Source organism: Lissotriton vulgaris, chromosome 9, assembly GCF_964263255.1.
Source record: "Lissotriton vulgaris chromosome 9, aLisVul1.2, whole genome shotgun sequence".
Classification (NCBI taxonomy): domain Eukaryota; kingdom Metazoa; phylum Chordata; class Amphibia; order Caudata; family Salamandridae; genus Lissotriton; species Lissotriton vulgaris.
This window is the reverse complement of record NC_141697.1, coordinates 925,846,153-925,856,870: the sequence shown is the minus strand read 5'-3', so window position 1 is coordinate 925,856,870 and position 10,718 is coordinate 925,846,153. Positions and strand designations below refer to the sequence as shown.

At 48.3% G+C, this 10,718-nt stretch overlaps 1 non-coding gene across 1 annotated transcript; it reads right to left on the bottom strand.

Moving 5' to 3' along the window:
* Nucleotides 1-8,842: 8,842 nt before the first annotated feature.
* On the bottom strand, nt 8,843-8,949 carry LOC147692535 (U6 spliceosomal RNA). The gene has a single exon (XR_015300259.1). It is a non-coding gene; the product is annotated as a U6 spliceosomal RNA (small nuclear RNA).
* Nucleotides 8,950-10,718: the final 1,769 nt, after the last annotated feature.

The following is a 10,718-nucleotide window of genomic DNA, read 5'->3' as shown; positions in this document are numbered from 1 at the left end:
GAGCCAAGCCCGGCCGGGAAACAGGCGGAGCAAGGCCCGGCCCTTTGCTGGTGGTGCTGCGGCGGAGCTGAGCCCGGCCGTAAGAGTACAGGTACCGTTTGTGTCCCCCAACGAGTCTTGGTCCTGGCGCTGCCTTTATGCGCCTCCTGGCGCTGGTGAGGGTGTCACTGGGGTGGGAGGAGCCCCGGCGGAGCCAAGCCCGGCCGGGAAACAGGCGGAGCAAGGCCCGGCCCTTTGCTGGTGGTGCTGCGGCGGAGCTGAGCCCGGCCGTAAGAGTACAGGTACCGTTTGTGTCCCCACCCCAATCGATCTCCATGTGCCAGGGCTCAGTAAAATGGAAAAGGCCTTATTTAAAGTTCCAACCCACATACAAGTGAGTGAGGAGAGCTTACAGCCCACTGATCAATATCCATCCTCTGCTCCTGTACAACTCCAACAAATCACTCACACCCAACGAGTGACATGCATGGAGTCCTCTATTCTATGTTTAGCTTTAATCCCATGTTTAGCTTTCACTGAGGCCTCTATAAACTCAATATCACCAGTTTGATCAGTGTAACAGATCTCATTGGGCATGTCCCACCTACAATAACACTGTAGATGACCAGATGACACAAATCCAGATTCTATCCACAGGTCGTCACCTTTGTCAAAGCTGCACAAACAATTCCGAGAAAGGCACGTGGAATTATGAAAAAGGAGTTGCCACGTTACAATCCTAGCACATTCCTGGTTGAAGCATAGAAAGTAGTCCTATACTGACGGGAAGTAATCCTTTCAGGAAAATAAAAAGTTAAGTCCACATACTGCAGTCTGCTTGAATATGCCCCACCCCCCCCCCCCCTTGGTTTATAATGGCTGAAAGCTTCACATGACAGCCTTACTTTTGCGTAGGTATCACACAAATGCAAGATTTATAAAGCGTTTTATATACAATAACAATTTGTGGGGGGAAATAATGACCGGCAAAAAGGGACAAATCAGGTTTAAAAAAAAAAAAAAAAAAAAGGGTCAGGATTTCTGGTCTTTTCTAAACCTGATCTAGCTGGCCTATGCAGAAACAGGGGCACTGCTCTAACCTTTAGCTGAATACCATGTATAGACATTGCAGACAATGGGTAAAAATGTACCTCCAATGTCCTAAAATAATTTGTTATTAACTGGGTTATAAAACACTACAGAACTGCTCTGTACAATATAGAAAGCTAAACCTAAATGGAGCTGCAACATGTTCAACTAAAAAGTAATGTACCAACACGCGCACAAAATGTTCCCAGTTCATCACATGAAAACCAATGGGGTTATGCATTTCCATTTCTTTTAGTGTGCCATCGCTGCACACAAAACTGCTATACTAGACCGTACAAAAAGATGAAGAACTCCTACCCCATGCCATGTTTTTTGCTTCTTACCTGTTGGACTAAGCCCTTTCTGCAGTGTCATCCCTAGACATTTTGCCTTCACACTCCTGCTTTCTGAACCTATTTTGTTGGCTTATAGAATGAATTCTGTGCACATTAACACAGCTAACCAGTAGTAAAGTGTGTGTGCTGGCTCCCTAGAACATAGTGGAATTGGCTTACACCCAAAAGGCATATTTAATTTACATGTAAGTTACCTGTTAAAGAGCGTGCAGACAGAATATTGAGTTGGAAATGTCAAACTACAGAAAGATTGAGTCCTAAATATCAGTCAGCCAGGATGCTTCAGCGAGGTTGGGCCAACTATCTCAGAGTTACGTTTAGCTTCCCTTTGGGTGCTCTTATAAAACTTACTTTTGTTGATGATCTTGGGCCTCATCCCCTCCTTTACTGCAACCCTAAGTTCTACTCTTGCTTTCTTGCAATCCATGTTGTACAAAGCAGCATTATTATGTTTAAGCGGATAGGGCCCTCCATGTCTCTTAAAATTAGGCGAGATGCTATTCGACAGATCTTCATAACTGGCTAAAATAGCGTCATCATTTAAAATGGCAATCGACGTTCTCAAAAAACTGTGCCACCTTTTTATAAACTTCAGGGAGAAGCTCACCATTAGCGACTACATTAGCCCACTTGATTCTCCTATTATTGTTAGATGTTACTACCTTGGTCTTAGGTTTTGCTGGGGTTTAAGAGTCTGGAACCTGGAAAAACTTAGAAGCAGGACATTGTGGTCGCTATCGTCTCGATTAAGAATGGCCATATCGCTTACTTGTGGCCAAAGATCGAGATATCTATTCTGCTTCTGGTGTTCCCCCTCTTGAATGTGTGATCTGCACTGTGGTCTGAAATCCCCTCCCATTACATGCCCGGACCCCGTGAGCAAGAGTATATGATCAAACTTGCTGTGTTACACAGGTGCATCTTTTGAGCTTTGGAATTTGGAGTCTTGTGATGCCTCTAGCTTCTTCCTCCTCCAGGACTATTTCCTGCACATAGTCCACAGGCTCATACGTTGTATTGAAATCTCCGGCTATAATGAATGGGCAATCATTATTATCAGTTTAGAGGAAATTTGTTAACATTGACCGTGTCTGAGGGTTTATGGGAACTTTTAAACTGGTTATATATGTTAAAACCCCTAACATGGGTATCCCCTTTAAGCAAGGCCAAGTCGATACCCAGAATCTCCTGGGAGACAATGTCGAGGTGCTTAATTTTTCAAGCTAGTGTGGTTTTAACCCAAATCAATATTCCTCCCACTGGTCTGCCAGATGGTGAATGTTTTGCTTCTATGCTGAATAAAGAGGAGCCCACCCTATGGATCGATTCAGTGGCCCAGGTTTCTTGAAAAACACACGTGGCAGTTGTCCACTAGTGTCCATCACTCAGGTTTGTTAAGTTTGGAACATATCCCTGCAAAATTCCATGAGAGAATATATAACTGTTGGTCAATAGGTGTTCCTTCACTATCTTTCTTACATCAAGGCTAGCACATTTTGTGGCTATAGGGACTGCCTCATTGTCAAATGTTCTAAATGAGGTGTAGATATTAGAGTCATTAGGATGGGAATGTAGCTGCACGTCTGCTAAAGAGCCGACCAGGAACGTGTCCTGGGGTGTCATGGGGCAGACTTTACTAGGCTCTAGTCAATTTAATGTATCCATGACTGATAGAGCCTCGTCTCTGTTACTAGTTACAATGGGGGGTTGTACCTTTCTCATCTGCTTGTGTTGTAGTGGCCGGGATTTTGTGGATAAGTCGAGCCGCCAGATTTGAGGTGTCCATAGAAAAATCCCAGGGGCATTAAGGTTATCCCTGGGCTATGCCCATTCTGGAAATGTTACTCCCACTCCTGATTATAGACTCTGCAAGTTCTGGACTTCGACGGTTTATCACAACACAGTCACCATCTGAGGATTTGCATAGAGGTCCAACCCATCCTACTCTTCTGACCATCAGGATGTCATAACTCGAGTTTTCATACTCCAAGGAATGAGATAGCCAGTGACAAACCTTATTTTTAAGCTAGCCTGTGGATTCTTGGAAGTTAACCTAAAGTAGAGGAACATTGGAGAGTATGAGAACATAGAAACAGCATTCAGGAGGTAGATCCAGGGTGGCCTCATGTGATCGATCAGAATGGGCAAAAGCATTTTTCTGGTGGGGTAGCTGCCTCAAGGGGCCTTTTCTCCGTTCGTAACTTTTTGGACTCTGGATTTTAGACCTAAGCCTGCCACCAGCAACATCACTGTCTTCTGAATGACTGATGTGCTCTAAAACCCTGTTTTTCGTATTAGCTTCCCCCAAAGTAGTCCCTACCACCCCCGCCGATGCTACTGGAGTATGAAGGTTCTTATGAGCCCCAACCTATTATGGGTACCTATAGGGCCTTCTGAGCCCCCCATGCTTGAACTACTTGGACATAATGCTACATCTTTACCCACCCCTTCCAGAGCACATGTAAAAGATTTTGTTAAAAGATCAATATTATACTGAAGCTTGTCAAGTCTGGAAAAATTGGTATCAGATTTTTAATCAAAAGTTCTTCCAGACGATTTAGGAGAGGGTTGGTCTAATGCATTGAGCAGGTGTTGTAGCTTGTTGGAGTTCTTGCACAGTAACTGGTTCTGGATGGGTGCAGGTGTTGGTCCCTTGCAATAGGTCCTGCAGCTTTTTCTAGGACCTAGTCTTAGCTCCAACTGGGGTTCCAAATGTTTCAACTTCCTTTTGGTAGGAAGACCAGGAGTCAGGGAGACTGGTTGAGGGGGGTGGGGAGTGATTTCTTGGGGAATAATGATGACTCTATTCGAGATGTAGCTGGAGTGTGTAAACTTTCCAGGACTCCAAGCTCATTAGACTCAAGGACCCCGCTCCATACTAAGACTTGGTTCATGGTAGCAAGAGAACTCCCCCTAGGGATAACCATTGTTTGACTGACAGAATTTCTTTGTCAATTGCAGAGGCAACCTTAGTTAAAAAGCAGTCAAGTCTGGCCCCCAGTTGCTTCCCTTTGGGCAATTTGTGCACAGGAATCTACTTTTCGGGACAGAGATCACCACCCCGGGTAGGTCAACGACAAACAGAGGAGAGACCCAGCCAAACCTCAAATAAAGCTTATCCGGAGTAACTTATATTGCCAGGAAACTCCCACAGGAACCAAACATGGAACAGCAGGACCAAGAGAATAGGCTCAGCCCAGACTCACCCGGGCACAAACGGGAGACCCGTGCTGTTTTTAAGCACCTCCGGGCGCTTTCCCTCAGGCATTGGCACCTACAGGTGCGGTGTGTTGTGGGGGGTGAAGTCCCTAAGCAGCAGCAGCAGAGATGGAAATGTCTTATTACTTACCGGTAATCTTCATTACCCCGATTAGGGTCCTCCCCGTCCCAGTCCTTACCACGTGAGGCAGTCCTGCCTCCACCCAGCCAATCAAAACGCCAGAAATCCAAAGGTCGAAGGTGACATAAGCCCCTCCCACCCACCGCCATGCCTGTTATCAACAAGACTCAGACACAAACACAGCGGGAGGGAGGGAGGGAAGAGGACTGGGACGGGGAGGACCCTAATCGGGGTAATGAAGATTACCGGTAAGTAATAAGACATTACCCCCTCATGGGTCCTCCCCGTCCCAGTCCTTACCACGTGAGGAACTCACAAGCAGAAAACCAGGAAGAAAAAAATGCAGGACACCAGGGATCCATGCAAAAGTACAAAACTTCAAACAATAAAGCATCGACGAACAGCAGCGTACAAGACGCCAACAGAAATCGTCAGAAAAGGCAAGAAAAACATCAAGCCGAGAATGTCGCACAAAAGCGTGACGGGACCGCCAAAAGGCCGCCCCACAAAGCACTAGGATAAAGACCCCGCCCCATCAGCACAGGAAGCAGACACAGAACCCACAGGAGACAAACAGGTTAGGAGAAACCCGAGACTGTAGTTAACATCGGAGGCAAAACAGAAGAGCCCCGCGAACACCCAAAGAAGGGGAAAAGGAGAAACCCCCACAGCAGGCAAAACAGGAAGCAACACCTCCAGCCGCAAAAGGAAACACGAAGAAACAGGCAGAAAAGCCCGATCTAAGCCGCAAAACTACTCAAACCTGCAGAAACTGCAAAGAAGGAAACAAAACGAGTAAGGCACCCAACCGACAAGCGGAAGAGAAGGCCAGCAAAAAAAAACACCGCAGTGGACAACCACAACACGTCCACCACTAACAAGGACATGAAAGGGGCAACCGCAGACCATGCAAAACAGCAGGCAAGGCCCAAAGAAGAAATCAGAACAGGAGAGCCGGACAATGAAGCAAAAGCTCCGAAGAAGCCGACCCATCAAAGGGCAACAACCACCGAGGAAGCCCCAAGGCCCCGACAAGCACAAACCGCCGTCAACGAGCAGACAAAGCGGAAGGGGAAAAATCCCAACAACAAACCCAAGCTGGAGAAACCAGCACAGAAACAGGAACCCCACCATGGATTCCGACCAAGAGAAGAGCACCAGGAAACAAAAGAGCCCCAAAGTGCATCACAGCTCCAAAGAGCGGAAGGCCAACGCGACCAACACATGCCACAGGCCACCACAGAAGAACAGCCCAAAGACGCCAAAGACAGCCGCTCAAGAGACAGGCAGTCAGAAGCAAGCGCCAAAGACAGGGCAAAGACAGCTGCGGACCCAGAAGCAGAGCCGGAGGCAAGGGAGGCTGGCCAAATCCGACTCCCAACAGCAACAGCAGGAGCGGAAACCAAAAACAGCAAGGCCAACCCAACAACACCGACACCCCCCAAACCTCCGCAGAGCGCCCGGGAGGAGAAAAACGGGAGGGAAGGTATACAGAAAACCCGAAGGCCAAGGAAACGAGAGAGCAACCCCCGAGGACAGACCACCCCGGAACAAAAACCGGGGGAGAAGAGCAACCGGAGGGGAAGCAAGAATGACCAAACCAAGAGACCCAAACCAAAGACAAAAGGACCTGGAACAGAGGAACAGACAGAGGGAATGCTACACGAAGTAGCAAGACAACCAAGCGCAGGGCCATTCCAAGCACCAGCGCACAGTCCCAAGCACCCACGCAATGTCCCAACAAAAGGACATGTCCCGTCGAAACAAGCACCAGACAGCACCAAACAGAGGACGGCAGGAAGGGGCCTAAGCCACCAAAAGAAGGCACAACCAGAGTACCATTCCAGTAAAGAAACCAACCGCCGTAACAGGGATGCCTCTCAAGACCCTCTGAAAGACAACAGAGAAGTCGCCGCCCAGAAACAAGACAGGGAAGCCCGCAGGAACAGAGACACGTACCGGGACCCCCCCAAGAAGGCCCAAACAACAACGAGCCCCCAGAGCGCCAGCCCGAACAACAGACAAGCCGGCCACCAAGGACCCCAACGGGGCCCCCAACCCAAGGACAGGCATCCAAGGACAACAAGAGGAGAGAGGAAAGCAGAAATGCACCCCCCACACCAGGTCAGGAGAGCAAAGCCACCAGACCAGGGGAGAGAGGAACCAGAGCCTCGCAATCAGCAAGACAAAGGACCCAACAAGACATCAGAAGAAACACCAAGGACACGAGGTGCACAAGAGCCCAATGAACCACAGCCGAGGAGGCAACCACCATCTGCCGGACACAAAACCAACCCCGAGCCGGGGCAGGAGGGAGACCCAGTAGGACCCGCAGAAGATCCAACAGGACAGAGAACAGATCCGGATATATGGAACGCCTCACGAAAAGCGTGTCATCCCAGCGCAGGGGCCATGTCAACCCCCTCCAGCAACGCTCAGCAGAAAGCATACGAGCCGCTGAAGCGAGCACTGAGAAACAGCCCCCAGCAAAGCGTCAAACCGGTCCCGAGGAACTGAAGCCCCCGAACAGGAACCAGACGAGGAACGGCCAGAGCCAAAACGACCCCAGAAACCGGAACCAGGCCAGCAAACCCCCACAGCAGGAGCCAGCACCGTGGAAAAAACCAGAGGAGCATGAGAGAGACCGAAAGGAAACACCTGAAAACAGGAAACGGAACTCAACCACCGCAAACCTCTGAGCAGCCGGATGGAGGGGAACGAGAAAAACAGGCGACTCCCACACCTAGGGAAGCCAAAATAACCCACCAAGAAGAGGGGAAAACCAGGCTGCAAGGGGCTCAACCGAAAGGGACACAGCCGCACCAACCCGACCAAAGCCCCGGGAGGCAGAACCGAACAGAAAGACCAACGGGAGCCAGGACCTGGAACAGAGAGAAAGAGGACCCCCGGCCCCACTCCATCACCGAAACCAGCACCACAGAGCGTAGCGACAAAAAATTGGCCGACGCCAAAGAAGAATGGCCTAAAAGGGGGACAGCCCGGAATGGAAACCGGCAACCAAGAATGACGACCAACAGGAATCACCATTCTCAAAGCAGACCGGACCAATGACACCAAAGGAGATAGGCGACCCACAAGCAGGGCAACACCAGGAGTGGAACACATAACCTGAAGAGGAAGAGATGCAACCACCAGGCCACAGAGCCTCCACCCGGGCACAACATATCGGACTGACATTCAGGGGCAGCAGCAGGCGCCGCAGAGGCAGGGAACCAAACGTAGTGCAAAAAATGCAGGCATAGGACCAAGGTACTAGGGGAATGGCAAAGCACCAAAACGCAGGCCAGTGAGAAATCTCACAAGCCCCCGCCGCCCCGGTAGCCGAGGACAAGGCCCAACCATCCGGGACCGGAAGGAGGGACCCCAAGAAAGCACAGACCGAAAAAGAGCAAGCACACACCCCAAAAAGGAGAAGCAGCATACGAACTCTTGAGAGCGGAATCCACCAACCGCCCAACCCGGACCTCCAGGGAAGAAGCCTCCGAAGACCGAGGGAGAAGGTGCAAAAAAGAAGAAAAATGGAGGATACCAGGTGACAAAGACCGCCAGGCGAAATCGTGTCCCCAGAAAGAGAGGAACACCCCGCATGGCAATGCCAAGCCACACCGCAGCCAGTACAGCCAACAGGACAGCATGAAATGGCCGGTAAAAAATGGGAATAAACCCCGCCGGAGCAAATGAATCAGGGAGAAAGACCCAGCAACAAAACGCCAGAAATCTCATGGACCATCCCCGAATGTATACCCCAACAGGGAAAAACGTCCACGATCCCACCAACAAGAGATGATGGCATAGCCGCATGCACCAGCAGCGCAGACAGCGCAAAACAGTCCAAGAAAAACTGCAAAAAATGCTACGTGGACAAAGAGAATGCAAATTTCCAAAGCACAGCATGAAAATGAACATCCCAAGTCACATTGACAGCATAGGCAGGACTTGAACCCTCAGCACATGATAGCCCGTGACACCAGAGGCATATGACATACCAAAGAGCAACAGCTCCGAGGATGCACCGGAGAGGAAGTCCCCTCAAACATGGCGAGTAAAGGAGTAAACCCCATATATGGAACGCTTCACGAATATGCATGTCATCCTTGTGCCGGGACCATGCCAATCTACTCTGTAACGTTCCAAGCATAGTATATGTGCTGCCGAAGCGAGCACCAGGAAAACACCCAACACACATCGGTGGTGGAATTGAAAGGAAGTGCCCAGCAACCCCCAGGAAACACTGCCCCAAACAGTAATCTCACATGTGAGAACAGAAATTAAACAAAAAAGGGCAGCCCTGCAGTCTCCACCCACAGCCACATATTAAGAACATGGCCACAGGGGCCGGCCACTGCACTAAAGCACCAGCGCCGGAACGACCTGGGGCCAGAACACCAGGAGGGCTCCCCGCCCCAGCACATGAACGGGGAGCATCCTGACCCCAGAACAGGAGCGTGGCCGGCCGGAGGACCGGAGCGGCCGCGCCGGTAAAAACATAAAAAGACCATAAACAGAAGCATCTAAAAATGCAAACGAAACACTCACGGCACCGCCAAAACACCCAGAAGCAAACAGGAACAGAGGCAGGAACCGGGAGCACCAGCGTTCCGACAGCCGTCGGAGCAGAAAAAAAACAGGCATGGCGGTGGGTGGGAGGGGCTTATGTCACCTTCGACCTTTGGATTTCTGGCGTTTTGATTGGCTGGGTGGAGGCAGGACTGCCTCACGTGGTAAGGACTGGGACGGGGAGGACCCATGAGGGGGTAATGACAAGCAGGCTCCCTCACTGCGGGAGACCCACGCTGTTTTTAAGCGCCTCCGGGTGCTTTCCCTCAGGCGTTGGCACCTCCAGGCGCGGTGGGTTGTGGGGTTGAAGTCCCCAGGCAGCAGCAGCAGAGATGGAGGGGCTGGTGGTAGTAGTAATTATTACCCCTCCGCTATCCAAATATTTCCCTACTGCTGCACTTATTGGAGTGGTAATAGTAAGTTTTACCCCTCTGCTAACCAACACTTTCCCTATTATTGCACTCACTAGAGTGAGAATAGTAATTTTTACCCCTCCCCTATCCAACACTTTCCCTTCTGTTGCTTTGATTGTGGTGGTAAATTTAAGTTAAGCTTTTTAAATAGTTTACCATTTTAATTTAAAATAGAATGTTTTTTATAGATTTTATATTTTTGGAATATACACACATTTGTAAATTGTTATACAATTTTAAAATATAAAATAAATAGTTTAATTGTTTAAAAGTTAATATGTCCATATATATTTAATATTATCTATGTGTTTAACTTTTTATGTTTATTTCTTAAAATGTATATTAAATCTACTTTATTTTTGTAAATATATATATATATATATATATATATATATATATATATATATATATATATATATATATAAATAAATCTATTTTGATCAACTATGTTTTTAAAATCAATATTTTGTTCCAATATTTTTTTACGTACTTACCTGTTTGAGAATAGGGAGTCTATGTTTTGCATTTTATAATTTTTACATCTATATTTTTTACATCGATATGGTCAGTGAACCCTCATAAAGTCTTGCTGCATGTACCAAAGGTCTGTAAATTAAATGCTACTAGTGGGCCTGCAGTACTGAGTGACACGCCCACTTAAGTAGCCCTTTCTAAACAAGTCTCCAGCCTGCCATTACAGACAGTGTGTGCAGTTTTAGACTGCCATTTTGACCTGGCGAAATAAACCTCTTCTGAGGCCTAAACCTTAGTTTTTAATACTTAAAAAAGTCACCCCTAGGGTAATCCCTAAATTGCGCATAGGGCAGGGTGCAGTCAATTTAAATAGTTTCACGTGTACTTTTAAGTTTTACATGTTGTAGTAGTGAAAAACTCCGAAATTTATTTTTCACTACTGCAGGGCCTACCACTCCCATAGGATGACATTGATTCCCTCATTAAATT